Raw genomic sequence first — 17,500 nt, 5'->3', positions numbered from 1 at the left:
CAGGGGCGGTCCCGAGGCACACCCAGAACGACAGACTGGCCTCTCCGGCCACCCCCCCCCCCCGCGGGGGGGAGGGGGCACACCCCTCACGGGGCCTCACGCCCACCGCCAATCCTACACCCGGAGCCGCAGCCAGCCCGGGAGAACGCTCTCCCGCCGCGTACCAGCGGCCCCCCCAGCCCTCACACGGGCAACCCTGCTGTGCGCGCCAAGGCTCCCCCCCCCCGCCCCGCCTCCCTCTCAGGGCTCCGAGGGCACTGCTCCACCCGGGGACGCCACCGGCCGACGGAGGCCGGGAGACGACACCCACGTGAGGCGAGGCCGGCTCGGTCCCAGACCGCAGGGAGCGGGGGTGGAAGGGGACACAGGCGGTCGCACGCGCGGGACGAGGAGGAAGGCCGGCAGCGGTGGGGAGGGGCCGGCAAGCACGCGCAGCAGGGGTCACGGGACGGGGGCGAGGGCGCCGCCCGGGGACCAGAAAACACCAGGACACAGCCGGGCCACCAGGAAAACCAGCGCGGGATCCCACCGCCACCCACACACGAGGGCGGTCCCGCAACGCCTGGGACGCCGGCCGTTCCTGGCCACCCCTGGAGCGGGCCCCACACCCCAGCCCCGCCGCCAGGGCCGGCGTGCCGTCCACCCAACCTTCCTCCATCCATCCATCCATCCTTCCTCAACAGATCCGTCTTCCGTCTAAGCCTGACCCCGAGGCTCAACATCCTGGGGACACACTCTCGAGCAAGGGCGGCCCCGACCGGGCCCACCACACCGCCACCGGCTGCGGCTCAGGGGCGAGGGCGGGCACGACAGGCTCCTCCTCACCACGGCTGCAGGGCTGGGGGAGCCGGGGTCGACCAGGCAGTCGCACCCCAACGCCCCCCCTTCCCCCTGGGCTCACACCACGGGGCCGGCTGCGCACAACACAGCACACACGGCTCCCCACTCGCCGGACACCCGGCAGGGCCCAGCGGGACCCTCCCCCAACTCAGAGGGGGGAGGCGCGGGCCGCAGTAGGCAACAAGCAGCACACGGCCCCACCGCGGGGCCGGTGCACCCATCCCCCCCCTTCCCCACGGGGGGGGGGGGTTCTGCCCACGTGCTCTGGCAGTCGCCACGGTGGCCACTGCGCACTCAGGAGGGGCAGCGGCTGGGGGGTCCGGTACCCCAAGGCTCCCTCTCGGATCGCTAGAGAAGGCTTTCTCACCGAGGGCGCACCGTCCCTCACCCGATCGTCTCTCCTTCGGGCCCACGGAGGCACACCAGGAGCCGCCACTCAACTGGGCGGGAGGGGTCTGCGGCATAGGTAAGCGGACCACCACACAGGAGCATGTGCGCGGTCAGGGCCCCCTGCGAGGCCTCATCCGTCAGCCGCCACGACGAGGGGAGCACACAATGCTTCTCTTACCGTCTCGACCCCCCCCATGGGACACACGCACACCACCGCGGCGGGGACCCAAGGAGGACACAGGGTTAAGGGAAAACGACACCACCACTCGGCCTCGGGCACCTGAGGGACGACCTGGAGCACTCCAGGGGCACCACCGAGGGTCCAACGAGGCATGCTCACACACCCAAGCACGGGCACGCGGCATGGCAGCGGCACAGCCCTCCCCACCGCAGGGAGGGCCGCTCGCGGGGCACACGCCAGGAAGGCGAAGCAAGCGCATCTGCTGTGTCCAAAGCCCAACGGCCCCCACTAGGCACCCCAAGGCGGGGGACGGGAGACCGAAGGTCAGGGCCGGAGGCCACACCCCAAACCCCTGCCTTCCTCACCCTGCCCGAGGGGCAAGGGGGAAAAGACAGGCGAGGGGCCCCGTGGACAGACCGAGAAGAGCGGACACGTTCACTGGGAACACCCGTCCCTCGTCCGGCACGGCTTAGGCCCGGCCCGGGAGAGCACAACCACACCACATCAATCAGTTGAGCCAAGGTGTGTGTGGGGGGGGGGGGAAGGCACAGGCGAGGACAGTCACCGGAGGGGCCCGCTTTAAGCCTCGCCGACAACCTCCCCCCCGCCTGCCCACAACCTCACACCTCAGGCGAGAGCAGCCAACGACCCCAGGAGGAGAACAGCTGACACGTGGCACGGAGCCTACAGGGCAGGGGTCGTCCCAGCCGCCACCGGGTGCCCGCAGCGGGGAGCACAGGGCCAAAGACCCACACCGCCTCGCCCCACCGCCCTCGGGTCGCCCAGACGCGGCACCACGAGCTGGGTCGGCCAGACACGCCACACAGGAGCCGGCGCACAGGCCCAGGCAGGCGGCTCCAGCGGCAAAGGCAGAACCAGGCGCCAGCTGGCGGCCCACAGGCCCGGAGCCCCGCGTGCATCCAGAGACCCAAAGTCCTCGGCGGCAGACACCAAAGGAGACCGTGTCAGCACTTACCTGGTGGCAAAAAAGACCTATTTTGGGCGACAAAATGACAGCAGACGACAGCGGGGCCCATCTATGACTCGCAGGGAGGGACCCCGGAACCTTGACCCGGCCACCTGTCCCCAGCACTACCCCATGAACATCAGGCCTGGAGCTCTCGGGGGCCATCTGGTCGACTTGGGGGGGGGGGGGGGGGGGGCCGCGGGGGGGCAAAAGTGGGGGCGCGGACGCCAAGGGAGAGGGAGCTGGCCGGAGACTCCCTCCCCGCTTCGCCCACACGGGTAGGCGTACCGGTCCGTCCGAGTCTCCGAACGGGGATTTGACTTCGACGTGCATAAAGAAAAAAGAAGAAAGAACCGTCAGCGGGGCGCCTCCAACAAGACGAGCGGGCCCCGACCAGGGCCCACGCCCGGGGCCCAGACCGTCCTACACAGGGCACCCAGGACGGCTCGAGCCGGTCCCCACCCACCTCCTGACTGACCGGGATTCAGGGAGTTGGGGAGGGGTGAGAAAAAGTCGCGTCCAACGACCGAGACCCACGAGGGCACGCTGAACGGTCGAGCGCGCCCTCCCCGGCCACCCGCGGAAGCAGGGCCCGGTCCATCCACGTCTCCGGACCTATCGGGACTTTGAGAAAAGAAAAGGCATGCGTGCCGGGAGACGCCTCAGGCGACCGGACCCCACCGGGGGACCGCACACGCGCCCGCGCCGGCCGTCCTCTCCGGGTCACCCCTCACGACTCCGGCGGGCGGGTCCCCACCTCCGGAGTGCGACGCGGAAAACACCTCGGTCAGAGAGAACCCGAGGGCCCGGACCCAGCCGCGCCCTCCGCCGACCTCCACGCCACAGTCCGGGCCGGTCCCCACCTCCGGAGCGGGGCCGAGGGCGAAGCAAACGCTCCTGAGGGCGACCCGGGAGGAGGCAGGACCGCCGAGTCCGAGTCCAGGCGCTCCGGGCAGGGAAGACCCTCTCCCTGCCCACCTCGGCGGTCCGGCCCAGGTAGGGTCCGGCCGGTCCGTCTCCACGGCCGGAGGGGCACGGGGAGATGCTGGTCGACCCGGCCAGGCCACCCCAGAGCCCGGATCTGGAGCGCCGCGACGGTCACCCTCCTCAGAAACCTAGAGAACCAATCTCCGGCGACAGCAGGACGTCCCTAGGCCTCGGTGTCACCGGGACTGTCACCGCCAGCATAGCCCGTCTCTGAGAGCACTGCCTCGGGCCCGGCGGCTGAGTCACAATCCTCCTGAAGGTCTCGCCGAAGCTCCGGAGGGGAGGGACAATATAAAAGCGGCCGCCAGGTGGCTCCTGACAACCGGCTCGACCGTCCCGAGGACGGGTCGCTGTCGCCGGCCGCCGAGGAGCCACCGCGCCGGCCGCCCAAACGCCCGAGCTCGGGCCGGAGCCTCCTCCGCCTCCGAGCCACGCGACGCGATGCGACCCCGGCCGCAGAGGAAGGGAGAGGAGCTGGGAACTATCTCCTCAGGAGGCTGCCCCGAAGGAGACGCGCTCCCCCCACGCGATTCCAGGGTGGTGGGGGGACATTCCACGGAGACGCCGGCGGCGGGGGCTCGGGGGCCGAGAGAGGGGCACCAGTGACATCCCGGGCTCCCCCGGACCCCCTCCCCCCAAAAGAGGGAGTGAGAGAGGGAGGGAGGGAGGGAGGGAGGGAGGGAGGGAGGGGAGGGGAGTGGAGGGGAGGAGGGAGGGAGGGAGGGAGGAAGGGACCGACCGGCAAAGTGAAACCAACCAGGCAAGCGCTGCTCGGAGAACAAAGCAGGACTTTGGAAAGCAGACACAGACACAGACACGCAAACCCAGGAGCAAGAAAGGAAACGAAGGAGACACTCGGACCCCCAACAAGAGAAAACAAAACTCAACCTGGGTAGAGACCGTGACCAAGTCCAAAGACAACAAACACAAGCAAGCGCGGGTGGGTGGGGAAAGTGCACTTGAGGTCAGGAGAACGTGGATTTCAAGATCACTGGCCACAAACACCGGAAAGGCGGGCGGCCGGCCGGGCGGTCTGGGGTGGCAGGGCTGCGGGGGTGGGGTTGAGGGGCGTGGTGGGGAGGACCGAGTCAATAGGGATCCACTAAATAAGCCCCGGACTCCATGACAACAGCCAAGTCAATGAATGCATAACTTTTTGAAGTAGAACCGAAACGAAATGAAACAAAACCACCAGGCAGGAAAGTCAAGTCGTAGAACTGCTCTGGCAGCTTAAAAGTCAGAGAGAGGGAGGGAGGGAGGGAGGGAGGGAGGGAGGGAGGGGGAGAGAGAGAGACAGAGAGAGAGAGAGAGAGAGAGAGAGAGAGAGAGAGAGAGAAAGAAAGGGAGAGGGAGAGAGGGAGAGAGGGAGAGAGGGAGAGAGAGAGAGAGAGAGAGAGAGAGAGAGCGCGAGAGCGAGAGCGCACATGTGCATATACGCATGTACATATGTGTACGGACACATATTCGCATCTATATATACGTGTGCACACATGCGTATAAACAAGCGCGTACGAAGGGCATGCATGCATGCTCACGTACACGCATGTGTCTGTGCGTGCACGTATATGCCTAGGCGTTTAAAGTGTGCATGTATGCTTGCGTGTATATACGTATGCACAGGCATCTATACACATACGTACACGGATATGCACGCGCACGAATACACATGCTCATATGTGCCTATACATAGATATACACACCTACATTTAAATAAACACGGGCGTGTAAACGCATATAGATGCACATGTGTGTGTACGTGTGATGTATACGCACAGGTGTGTGTGTGTGTGTGTGTACGCATGTGCGGACACGTACGTGCATGCTTACATATGCACACATATCCGCCTGTGTATATGCACACGTGTATGTACACGTGTGTACATACATATGCACACATACCTAGACGTCTACATGTAGCGTATATACGTCCACACAGACGTACGGCTGTATATGTGTATACATATACACACATGTATGTGTAAGTAAACATACACGCATATACGTATGTACAGTTGCAAGTGTGTGTATAGAGTGCATATACACAGATTGATGTGCATAGATGCACACACACGCGTATGCATGCATACACGTACGTATTAGTCAGTGTACATGTACCTATGTGCATACATACGCATGTGTCTGTGTTGATGTCTACGTGCGCGCGTGTGTGTATACATATAGGCGTCAGACAACTGAACCTCCAAAAGAGAAACAATCCCCGATGAGCGAAGTCGGCAGGAGGCCCGAACAGACACCTTCATTCAAAATAAAGGTAGAACAGACAGACACTCAGAAGCACAAGGTAGAAGACAAATCAATGGCGGGGCTGGGCTGGGCTGGGCTGGGCTGGGCTGGGGCAGCTGGGGGTGGGGGCGGGCTCACGGAAGCACCCCGGGGCGTTTATCTGGACAACGATAACTTGGAGGGGAAAGGCCCAGGAGCTGGACTCGCAATCGCGACAGCAAGTTTGAAACATCAAAAGACAGTGGCTCCTGATCGATGGAATGCATCTTTCCTGCAGCTGAGAAAAGTGTTGACGGACTCAGAGATATCAGAGCTCATCACCTGGCACCTCACAGAGAGAGAAACCCCATCACTAGGGAAACGAGTCCTGGGATCCCTCAGGACACTCCACCAAAGATTCCCCATCCGACCCAACCCGGCAACTCCACGGAGTGCCTACGGCGGGGACCAAGAAGATATGCGCGTGTGTATGTGTGGTATCGACACCTATACCTAGGTAGACATCCGTACAAACAGAATGATAGAACTCTCTGTCTGTGTGCCTACACCTGTATCTATTCAGGTGCGCGTGTGCGCACGCGCATGCAGACACACACACACACACACACACACACACACACCACACCACACCACACCCACCCACCCACCCCCCACACACACACACAGACAAATGGGACTCAACCACCAGAAGGGAATAAAATCTCACAGTCTGCAGGAACTTGGAGAGATCTTTAGAAAGGCTATTATGCTAAATGAAGCACCTCAGATCAGTCGTTTCCATGCAGAATCTACCAAAGGATACACCGTGAACAGAACAGAACAAATCAGAAGCAGGCGCATAGATACCATAAAGGAACACATGGGTGGTGGCCAGAGGAGGGAGGGGGTGACGCGGTGGCGGGGGTGGGTGGGGAAGGGGAGAGAGTGAGTGAGTGCCACTGGTGACGGAGACAGACGAAGCGGTGCAGCCTTCCACGGATGAAATCAGTGAGTCACGGGCACGTCATGACACCAAATGCCATCTGCCGTGACACCAAGTGGTGACGGACAGTCACTCACGAGATGTATCCTGGTGATCGCTGTGTCCTTCCTGCGCTACACTGAAACATCGTCTGTACACCTGAAAATTAATGGGGGAACAACAACAGGAACAAAACCAAAACAAGGAAAGAAGGAAGGAAGGAAGGGAGGGAGGGAGGAAGGGAGGAAGGAAGGCAGGCAAAAGAAAACGTTGTCAGTCAGTTAGACGTCAATTTGAGAAGAGTGGGACTGAGAGGGGTGGGGGAGAGAAACTAGGGTGAGGAGGAGGAGGAGGAGCAGGAGCAGGAGCAGGAGGAGGAGGAGGAAGAAAAGGACCAAGTGCCTTGAGGGGGAGAGGGAGATAAAGGATCCAAAGAGTGGACAGGACGGTCAGGTCAGTGCCATAGGGAAAGGAAACGAAGCCAAGGAACACATTCCCAACGGTGGTTTTGTCCAGTCCAAGATGAAGATGTGGATAGCACAAGTGTCCTTCCTCCAGCACACAGGGACACACAGGCCTCACTTGGCGAGGCAGTTCAGGATAACCCTGAAAGCTGAAGCTGAAAAAAGAAGCCGTCACGTTCATCCATGGCTGAAAAGTACCATGGTCCTACGACATGACATTCAAAAATCCTACCAAACCATTGAAAGACTCTCTCACTCACTCGCCATTAAAAATGTAGAGAACAGAAAAGGAGCGAAACGATGGTGGGTGGGTGGGTGGGTGGGTGGGTGGATGGATGGATGGATGGATGGATGGATGGATGGATGGATGGATGGATGGGTGGATGGGTGGGTGGATGGATGGATGGATGGGTGGATGGATGGATGGATGGATGGATGGATGGATGGATGGATGGATTTCCATGATAGTCTGATTATGGAACACACTGACAGAAAAGCATCCGATTCACTTCTGTAAAGAATCTGTCTTGCCTTCCCGGCCTGGTGTCTTTCGTATGTCTGGATGATTCCCTCCCCCACCCCCACTCCCAGCTTTAAGGTCAGCCTCCAAAACGAAGCCCTGTGTGCTCTCAAGGTCCCGCCGGAACTCTCTCTTCGGAGCGCCCTTCTGAAGGGGGACGTTTTCACCCACGTCATCGCCCTGAGACAGCTTCAGCCTGTCCCTCCCCTCCCCCCACCGCCGCCTGCCTCCCTCCTGCTCCTCTTCCTCTTCCTCTTCCTCCTCCTCTGAACTCTTGAGCTTCTCCTCTCACTGGCCTCTCATCCCACACGGTGGCAGTGTCGGCCTAGGTATGCTCAGGTGTTTCCTAACCGCATCCAAGTGGACTTCCACTGTTTCTGGGCTGCGTCGTTCTGGGACCATTTCTTCCTGGCCTTTTCCACGGGTGGGGGAGACCTGGACGGGCCGGGCCCAGGCGGGGCGGGGGTGGGGGTGAGGGAGCGTGCATGTGGGGGGAAGGGAAGGGAAGGGTGGGGGCAGAGAGGAGGAGGAGGAGGCCGGGGGGGGGGGGGGGAGAGGGGGAACACAACTCCCCAGTGCCAGTGCGTGCCTATGGCCTGGAAAACAGATCACACGCCAGGCTAGCTCCGAAAAAGGGGATCGGTCATGAGACCGGGCACGTGTGTTCTTTCTTTGCAGAGTCCCTGCAGATCGAACAGGCAGGGGCAAATTTTGGGCTTCCCGCAGTTAGAACTGTTCAGCCATTGTAGAAACAGGCGTCTGAAACACCGGGGTTAGGCTCTCGGTGCGATGTCCACAAGCCGTAGCCATTGAAATGTGTGCACACTGGAGCCGCCGTGCAGAGGGAGATCTCATCCGGCTCCATGTGTTCTTCCAGTGAATAGGCCGGGATCTCAGGAAGAACAGACATCCAGAGAGTTGAGTGAATCTGACCGTCACGCTTTCAGAATTCATGTGAACTAGAAAGGAGGTTCACTCACATGTGAGTTTGTCTTTCCATAGGCTGAATCCTCTCTTTGAGCAGATTAGGGTTCCGGGGGCAAAATGGAGCAGAGAGGACAGAGAGTTCCCTTAGGTCCCCTGCTCCTCCCGCAACGGTCTTAGGAACATCCTGCCCCAGAGGAGTGTGCCGGCCACAACCCACCTACACGGAGACGTCAGTGTCAGTCATCCTCATCCAGAGTCCCCCGTCTGCCCTCGCCTTCACGCCTGCCTGGCATTGTCCGTTCTATAGGTTTGTATCGAACCTGCCCGGAGCCCAGTGGCATCTTCCCTGATCGGGGATCGATCGAAAACACCCTGTCCCCTGCCTCATCGGCAGGTGGATTCTTAACCACTGGGCCACCAGGCAGGGAAGTCCCTTCACAGCCTTCTAAAATCATCTACCCTGAAACACGAAATGTTGTCATCCAAATCATTGGACCATCACGACTGAAATGAAGGAAAATATGTTCGTTAAAGAAAGTCTCAACTCCTCAGTGCTTGCCTTAGAACCACAAAGGCATCTCTCTCTCTCTCTCTCTCTCTCTCTCTGCCTCTCTCTCTCTCTCTCTCTGTCTGTCTCTCTCTCTCTCACACACACACACACATGCACGCTCCATAGTCCGAAGGAAACCAACTTCTGTGTTTATCCATCCCGCTTGTTGTGGCTGTTGTGCCTTCGCTAGTCAAAGAAGCTGATCTAATGTGGAATCCGATGTCTTCTTCTCTAGGACACTTCGAGAAGCAGCAAGAGTGCCAGTTTGTGAGAACCGAAGGCCAAACCGGCGTGATGTAACCCGGCGATGTGTGTCGTCAGAGGCCCATCTAGATTCGCACTCCAGTTCACGGAGGGGAGCAGTGGGAACAGGAGTGTGGACCCTTCCCACTCCCCCAGTGAACATCTGTCCCGTGGAAGGGGTATAGGAACCTCATGACCTGACCCACGTGGTGAACAGTCACCAAAGACAAAGAATTCCTACAGCCAGACGTTTGCAACCACGAACCCTGTCCCTCCATCACCTGACCTTTCAGAATGCTACGTGGAACCCTTTCAAGAAGCTTGGGGCAGGAAAAAAAAAAAAAAAACAAAAACAAAAAAACAAGAAGAAGCAGAAGAAGCAGCAGCAGCAGCAGCAGCTGGGGGCTTGGAGGTATGGACCCCTGAATTCTCCTCGCTCGGCCCTCCCTGCAAGAAAACGTTGTGTGCTTGCCTGCGCCCCACATGCCAACTTTTCGGGGGATCGGACCTCCCAGGGTGCCCCTGCACCAGGCACCCTGCCTGCGTGCGACATCCCAAGAGATCCTATGGAGAAACATCTCCGGCCACTCGCATGACATCTGCATCGCTGGCGAGTGACCCTTCAGACCTCCACATAGATACGTGAGCACAAACGCTCCTTCACAATCTGGGACACCTCGTAGGCTGTGTGAGCTCCTCTGGTTCAGCACTCCCTCGACTTGGCTGTGGTTTTGGTTCTGTTCTGCTCTGTTCTGGGTTTGCTTTCGGACCCGCGTGATCTCTCTGGATAGGGCACCCCCAATCAAAGCGAAAATAAATCGAGTCTGTGTAAATACTATTCATGCATCAAGCGGGGATATCAACGACCTCTATGTGGATCCAGAAAAATGGCTGTGCGGTGTTCAGGAGGATCATTCTGTGTTTTCTGGGTGCACTATTTGCTGTCCATTATTTCACGTGCCTTTTGGGCATGGCTGATGGAGACGGACACGAAGCAGCAGGGCAGCAATCTGGCATCTCGGCCTAGAGCGGTTTCCCAAGTGACATCTCAGAACAGGGGCTGAGAAGGCCATGGCCACCCCTCCACGGGGCCCCCTCGGTGGCCGGAGGGTGGGGGTGGGAGTGGGGCTGACGTTGGGGAGACGAGACGGGGGGGGTGGTGGTGGTGGTGGTGGCGGTGGTGGTGGTGGTGGTGGTGGTGGTGTAGAGCTGGGCTAGGGGTTGGGGGCGTGCGAGGCGAGGGGACCGGTCCAGGTCCCCCTGAGAAGTGAAAAGTGAAGGCAGGTTCTCTCCCGCTGAGAACTTCCTGCCTTCACGCGTGTGAGAGGAGCAAGTTTCTCTCTGATCCACGGCCCTGCATCGTTTTCGCCCTGTTCAAAAAAAAAAAAAAAAAAAAAAAACAGACAAAAACGTATTTGTTTATCTTGGCTTGTTTTCTGGCCCAGGCCAAAGACCTCTTTGAGAGTGTCCAAAGGATCTGACAGGATGGGAGGGTGCAGGTCAATCCATGTGTCAAGAAGAGATCCAGGGACTCTGTCACAGCTGTGACTCGGGCCTTTTTCAGAAACAGGCCAACTTTGATGACTCCCTGGACAAGGGAGTCACCCCAGAAGTTTCCTTGAGGGGACCGAGTTGCAGGAGTCGGGGGCATGGCCCCGCCACCGCCGCCAGAGGGCCTCCTCAGCCCGGCAGGCAGGCAGGCAGGCAGGCAGGGGCTATTGTCTGTGGGCCCCACCCCCACCCTCCCCCTGCAGGGCCTCGTCAGATAGCTTCATTCAAATGCAGAAAGCTTTCCAGTCAAGTCAGAGCCTTTGACTTTGCCTCGAGCTTCTCTCTATTGAATGGTGATCCGCCCCACCCCCATTTCTCCATTTCCCCACCTTGAGGCTGCCCCTTGGGCACCGCGCGGAGGAAGGGGGCTAGGGGGTGGGGGTGGGGGGTGGGGCGGGAGGCTGAGGGACAAACTTCGCCTTGTGTCAGGCCAAAGAAGTCTCTTCCTTTTCGTAACCCAGGAAACCCCACTCATGCATGTGAGGATCACGGACGTGCGTCCAAGCAGCCATCATCACTTGACATCTTCCTCCGTGGAAGGAGGTTTTCATTCCTGCCTGCCTTCAGAGAGACAGAGAAGGAGGGAGGGGCGGAGCGTTCCTCTGGCGCTGGCCGGTTCTTGGTTCTTAAGTCACTTGAGTCCAAAACACACCACAGGACATGGAGGTTCATGTGAGGTGGGGTGGGGTGGGGTGGGGTGGGGTGGGCGGCCTGCTCCGGACCCCAGCAGTTCCCTCCTCTGACACTTCCCTGAAACCCATGAAAAGCTGAACTGGTGACTGTGTGTGTGAGTGCATGCATGTACGCGTGTACGTGAGAAACGGCGCGTGTGCGTGTGCATGGACCTGAGAGAGAAGTCCCCCCCCCCAAAAAAAAAGGGGGGGGGGGAGAAAGGGGGGAACAACAACAACAACAACAAATCCAGAAGGAAAGAAGGAAGGAACGAGGGAAGGACCAAATAGGTTAGTTAGTACGGGCCTCCATGTCGTGGAAAGAGTTTCTGAGCACAGATCCTCCATTCAGTGAAACAGTTATCGTATCTCCTCTCAGGAGGCTGTGAGGTCCACAGACAGGTTCGGGAAAGCAGGCCTGGGGTGCAAGCAATCAGGTAATTTTTTTCCTCAGAGGCACTTGTAGGGAAAGCAAGGAAACACACCGGTTCATCCCTGGAGTGGATTCATTCGAAACCAGTCGGTGGAGGGGGAGTCAGTCAAGGAGATGTCTAGACGTCAGAGTTGGGTACTGGAGCGGGTTGCCATGTCCTTCTCCAGGAGACCTTCCTGGCCCGGGGATGGAACCCGGGTCTCCTGCATCGCAGGCAGACTCTTGACCGTGTGAGCCAGCGGGGAAGCTCTGTCAGAAATGTTCACCAAGTCCTCTAGCTTCCATCCGCAGGGCTTCAGGCACAGGGCCTTTTGAGTTCTCCGTCAGCAGGGCAAGAGAACATGGGACATGTTTCCCCCCAGAGAGGGTTGCCCCCAGATATTGGAGGCCACTCGGAAAACTTCAGGACCCAGTCCCCCTCTCGGGTGAAGAGCCACACGCAAAGAAAAGAACAAACCACACGTAGCACAGGACTCTCCTATCCAGAAGTGTGTATCCCCCGCTTCACGGAAACATCCTCCGGGCCCCTAAGGAACGTGTGGAAAAAAATCACTCTATCGCCAAGGCGATAAGAACCCTCGCTGAGAGCTTCTGAAGTCTGGAAGGACAAGGTAGAGGGAAAAACAGAAACGATTGCATTCTGCTGATAGGGGTAGTGTATGAAGTGACCAAAGGGGATGTCCCTCTTTCAAAATTCACATTGTAAACATTGTGTCCTTTGGGTCCTCTGTTTTTGCTTTGTGTGTGGAAAGCAACAGATTGAACGGTAGGGTCCTTTTCTTATTTATTTTATTTTTATTTATTTATTTACTTAGCCCGCCCGCCCATCCCTCCGTCTTCTCTCTGTCTCTCTCGCTTTTCATTCAGGTTAGGGAATTAAAAAACAGAACAAAACAAAACAAAGCAAGCAAGCAAGCAAACAAACAAACAACAACAACAACAACCCGGTATTTCTGCAGGTCAGGAAGCAACAGTTAGAAGTAGACATGGAACACAACAGAGTGGTTCCAAATAGGGAAAGGAGTCCATCAAGGCTGTATATGTTGTCACCCTGCTTATCCAGCTTACATGCTGAGTGAGTACACATCATGAGAAACGCTGGGTGGGATGAAGCACAAGCTGGAATCGAGGTTGCCCGGAGAAGTACCAATCCCCTGAGATATGCAAATGACACCACCCTTATGGCAGCAATGAAGTATCGAGTGGGTTTACAAAGTCGTGTTCGTCGCGTCAGGTTTTCAGATTCTTTTCCCTTAGAGGTTAATGTAAAGTCATAAGTCTACACTCTCCTGGGCTGCATAGTGGGGTGCTTGTTTTTGTGTGTGTGTGTGTGTGTTTTGTTTGTTTGTTTGTTTGTTTTACTACCTGCCCTGTAAGTACTTTGATGGGGTGCTTGTTGATTGTCTTGATGTACCATTTATATGTGCACGTGTTCAACCGGACCTCCTGAGTTCACAGTCCTGCCCCCCCCCCCGATCGATCCTCGCTTCGTCAAGAAGTCAGGCATCCCACCTTTAGCATCCTACTCCTTCCTCATTTCCTCCCACCCCATGGAAGAAGTCATTCCTCCAGTTTTTCCATCGGTTCTCTACACCTCGCCTGATGATGGCGGGTGACTTGGAAGGACTGACAGATGTGAAGAATGTCTGCAAGAGCCTTGGGTGAAGGCTCCTAGGATTGGCTCGGGGAAGTGGGTGGCGTGTCAATCACTAGAGACTGTGGAAGGTATGCCCCAAGTGGCAAACACCGTTGCTTTCAGTTGTTGTCGGTTTGCTCGTCTGCAGCGAGGGACGGAAGGAAGGCTTCCACCTTCCACGGAGAAAGCTATATACCTAGCGTACCAAGGAGGTTTGACCACCCCCCAGGTTACAGGCGTGACAGGTCAGAGTGTAGAAATCTTCATGTCAAGGGTGTATTAACAACAGGCAGGCTCATCTTAAAGGCACTCCTGTCCTGTGAAGGTGGAGGGAGGGGCGGGAGGGGCAGAGGGACAATGAGGAAGGGAAGGAGAAAGCGAGGAACACGAACACGAACACACACACAGTGTGTGTGTGTGTGTGGTGTGGTGTGGTGTGGTGTGTCTGTGGCATGCGCAGGTGTTGCGTGTGTGGTGTGTGGGGGGGAGTGTGTTGTGTGTGGTGTGTGGGGGCGTAGTGTGTGTGGATATGCGTGGGGTGTGTGGGGTGTGCCTCCGGGTGGTGCGAGTGTGAGAGGGGGCGGGCAGAGAGACACAGCCAGGCAAAGAACAACACAGAGTGTGTGCATGGGTGTGTGTCTGGCTGTGTCCCTCTGCCCGCCCGCTCTCACACTCGCACCACCCGGAGGCACATCCCACGCATACCCACACACCCCGCGCTCCCCGCACCCACACTCACCCCGCACTCCCCGCACCCACACCCCCCCCACCACAATCCCCCCCACACCCGCGCCCCACACCACACACGCAAAGGACAACACAGAGTGTGTGTGGGGGCGGGGGGGGGGGGAGCAGGGGGTGTGGGGATGCGTGTGGTGTGTGCCTCAGGGTGGTGCGAGTGTGAGAGAGGGCGGGCAGAGAGACACAGCCAGGCAGAGGACAACACAGCGTGTGTGTGTGTGTGTGTGTGTGGTGTGGTGTGTCTGTGTGGCGTGCGCAGGTGTTGTGTGTGTGGTGTGTGTGGGGTGTGCCTGTCAGTGGTGCGAATTTGAGAGGGGGCGGGCAGAGACACAGCCAGGCAAAGGACAACCCAGAGTGTGTGTGTGTGTGTGTGTGTGTGCGTGTGTGTGTGTGTGTGTGTGTATCTGCCCACGGCACCTCACGCCCGAACCAGCGACAGGAACTTCCCACACACCCCACGCCTACCCCCCCCCACACACACACACCCCCCCCCCCACCCCCCGCAGGCCCACCCCCACACAGAAAGGACAACACAGTCAGAGGGAGGGAGGGAGTGAGTGACTGAGTGAGTGAGTGAGTGAGTGAGTGAGTGGGTGGGTGAGTGGGTGGTGTGAGGCCGGTGTGTGTGGTGTGTGGGGGGAGGGTGTGTGTGTGGTGTGTGCGGGTACGCGTGTGGTGTCTGTGGGTATACGTGGGGTGTGTCTGTGGTGTGCACAGGTGTGTTGCGTGTGTGGGGATGTGTGGTGTGTGTGTGTGTGTGCTGGGTACGGGTGCCACGTGGGGCCGTGTGTGTGTGCAGCATGGGTGTGTGGGGTGCGCCTGTGGGTGCAGGCAGTCAGAGACATGGCACGCAGACTCTAGACTGTGTGAGCCAGCGGGGAAGCTCTGTCAGAAATGTTCACCAAGTCCTCTAGCTTCCATCCGCAGGGCTTCAGGCACAGGGCCTTTTGAGTTCTCCGTCAGCAGGGCAAGAGAACATGGGACATGTTTCCCCCCAGAGAGGGTTGCCCCCAGATATCGGAGGCCACTCGGAAAACTTCAGGACCCAGTCCCCCTCTCGGGTGAAGAGCCACACGCAAAGAAAGGAACAAACCACACGTAGCACAGGACTCTCCTATCCAGAAGTGTGTATCCCCCGCTTCACGGAAACATCCTCCGGGCCCCTAAGGAACGTGTGGAAAAAATCACTCTATCGCCAAGGCGATAAGAACCCTCGCTGAGAGCTTCTGAAGTCTGGAAGGACCAGGTAGAGGGAAAAACAGAAACGATTGCATCCTGCTGATAGGGGTAGTGTATGAAGTGACCAAAGGGGATGTCCCTCTTTCAAAATTCACATTGTAAACATTGTGTCCTTTGGGGCCTCTGTTTTTGCTTTGTGTGTGGAAAGCAACAGAGTGAACGGTAGGGTCCTTTTCTTATTTATTTATTTATATTTATTTATTTACTTACTTAGCCCACCCGCTCCCCGTCCCCCTCCCCCTCCCCCTCCCCCTTCTCTCTGTCTCTCTTGCTGTTTCATTCAGGTTAGGGAATTAAAAAAACAAAACAAAACAAAACACAAACAAACAAAACCCCGGTATTTCTGCAGGTCACAAGTAGACATGGAACACAACAGAGTGGTTCCAAATAGGGAAAGGAGTCCATCAAGGCTGTATATGTTGTCACCCTGCTTATCCAGCTTACATGCTGAGTGAGTACACATCATGAGAAACGCTGGGTGGGATGAAGCACAAGCTGGAATCGAGGTTGCCCGGAGAAGTACCAATCCCCTGAGATATGCAAATGACACCACCCTTATGGCAGCAATGAAGTATCGAGTGGGTTTACAAAGTCGTGTTCGTCGCGTCAGGTTTTCAGATTCTTTCCCCTTAGAGGTTAATGCAAAGTCATAAGTCTACACTCTCCTGGGCTGCATAGTGGGGTGCTTGTTTTTTGTGTTTTTTTGTTTTGTTTTGTTTTACTACCTGCCCTGTAAGCACTTTGATGGGGTGCTTGTTTGATTGTCTTGATGTACCATTTATATGTGCAACGTGTTAACCGGACCTCCTAAGTTGACAGTCCTGCCCCTCTTCCCACCCCCACCCCGATCGATCCTCGCTTCGTCAAGAAGTCAGGCATCCCACCTTTAGCATCCTACTCCTTCCTCATTTCCTCCCACCCCATGGAAGAAGTCATTCCTCCAGTTTTTCCATCGGTTCTCTACACCTCGCCTGATGATGGCGGGTGACTTGGAAGGACTGACAGATGTGAAGAATGTCTGCAAGAGCCTTGGGTGAAGGCTCCTAGGATTGGCTCGGGGAAGTGGGTGGCGTGTCAATCACTGGAGCCTGTGGAAGGTATGCCCCAAGTGGCAAACACCATTGCTTTCAGTTGTTGTCGGTTTGCTCGTCTGCAGCGAGGGACAGGTCAGACTGTAGAAATCATGTCAAGGGTGTATTAACTCATCTAAAGGCACTCCTGTCCTGTGAAGGTGGAGGGAGGGAGGGGAGGGGCAGAGGGACGACGAGGAAGGGAAGGAGAAAGCAAACGAGGAACAGGAGCACACACACACACACACACACACACAGTGGGTGTGGTGTGGTGTGGCGTGGCGTGTCTGTGGCATGCACAGGTGTTGCGTGTGTGGGGGCACTGTGCTGTGTTGTGGGTGTGTGTGTGGTATGTGGGGGTGGGGTGTGTGAGGGTATGTGTGGGGTGTGTGGGGGTGTGCCTCAGGGTGGTGCGAGTGAGACGGGGCGGGCAGAGAGACACAGCCACACACACACACACACTCACGCACGCACCACTTACTTGTGTTGTCCTTTGCCTGGCTGTGTCTCTGCATAGCCACACACGCCCCACTCGCTCACGCCCCGGCCACACACTCCCCCACCCACCACGGACAACACAGAGAGTATGTGTGTGTGGGGGGGGTTGGTGTGTGTGTGGGGGGGGGGCCAGGGTGTGTGGGGTATGCCTGTGGGTGTGTGCCTGAGGGTGCGAGAAGGGGCGGGCAGAGACACACCCAGGCAAAGGACAACCCAGTCAGAGGGTGTGTGTGTGTGTGTGTGTGTGTGTGTGTGTGTATCTGCCCACGGCCCCTCCCACCCGCACCAGTGACAGGCACACCCCAGACACCCCACGAATATCTCCCACACACCCCACACTCTGCCCCTAGCCGCACAGAAAGGACAGCAGAGAGAGGTGGGGTGGGT

At 57.9% G+C, this 17,500-nt stretch overlaps 1 long non-coding RNA gene across 1 annotated transcript; it reads left to right on the top strand.

The window, feature by feature from the left end:
- The first annotated feature begins 7,637 nt into the window (after positions 1-7,637).
- Positions 7,638-10,112, top strand: LOC122674173. The gene is made up of 2 exons (XR_006334919.1): positions 7,638-7,883; positions 9,267-10,112. It is a non-coding gene; the product is annotated as an uncharacterized LOC122674173 (long non-coding RNA).
- Positions 10,113-17,500: the final 7,388 nt, after the last annotated feature.

The sequence above is a fragment of the Cervus elaphus genome, chromosome 18 (assembly GCF_910594005.1).
Source record: "Cervus elaphus chromosome 18, mCerEla1.1, whole genome shotgun sequence".
Classification (NCBI taxonomy): domain Eukaryota; kingdom Metazoa; phylum Chordata; class Mammalia; order Artiodactyla; family Cervidae; genus Cervus; species Cervus elaphus.
This window is presented reverse-complemented; position numbering and strand designations above follow the sequence as displayed.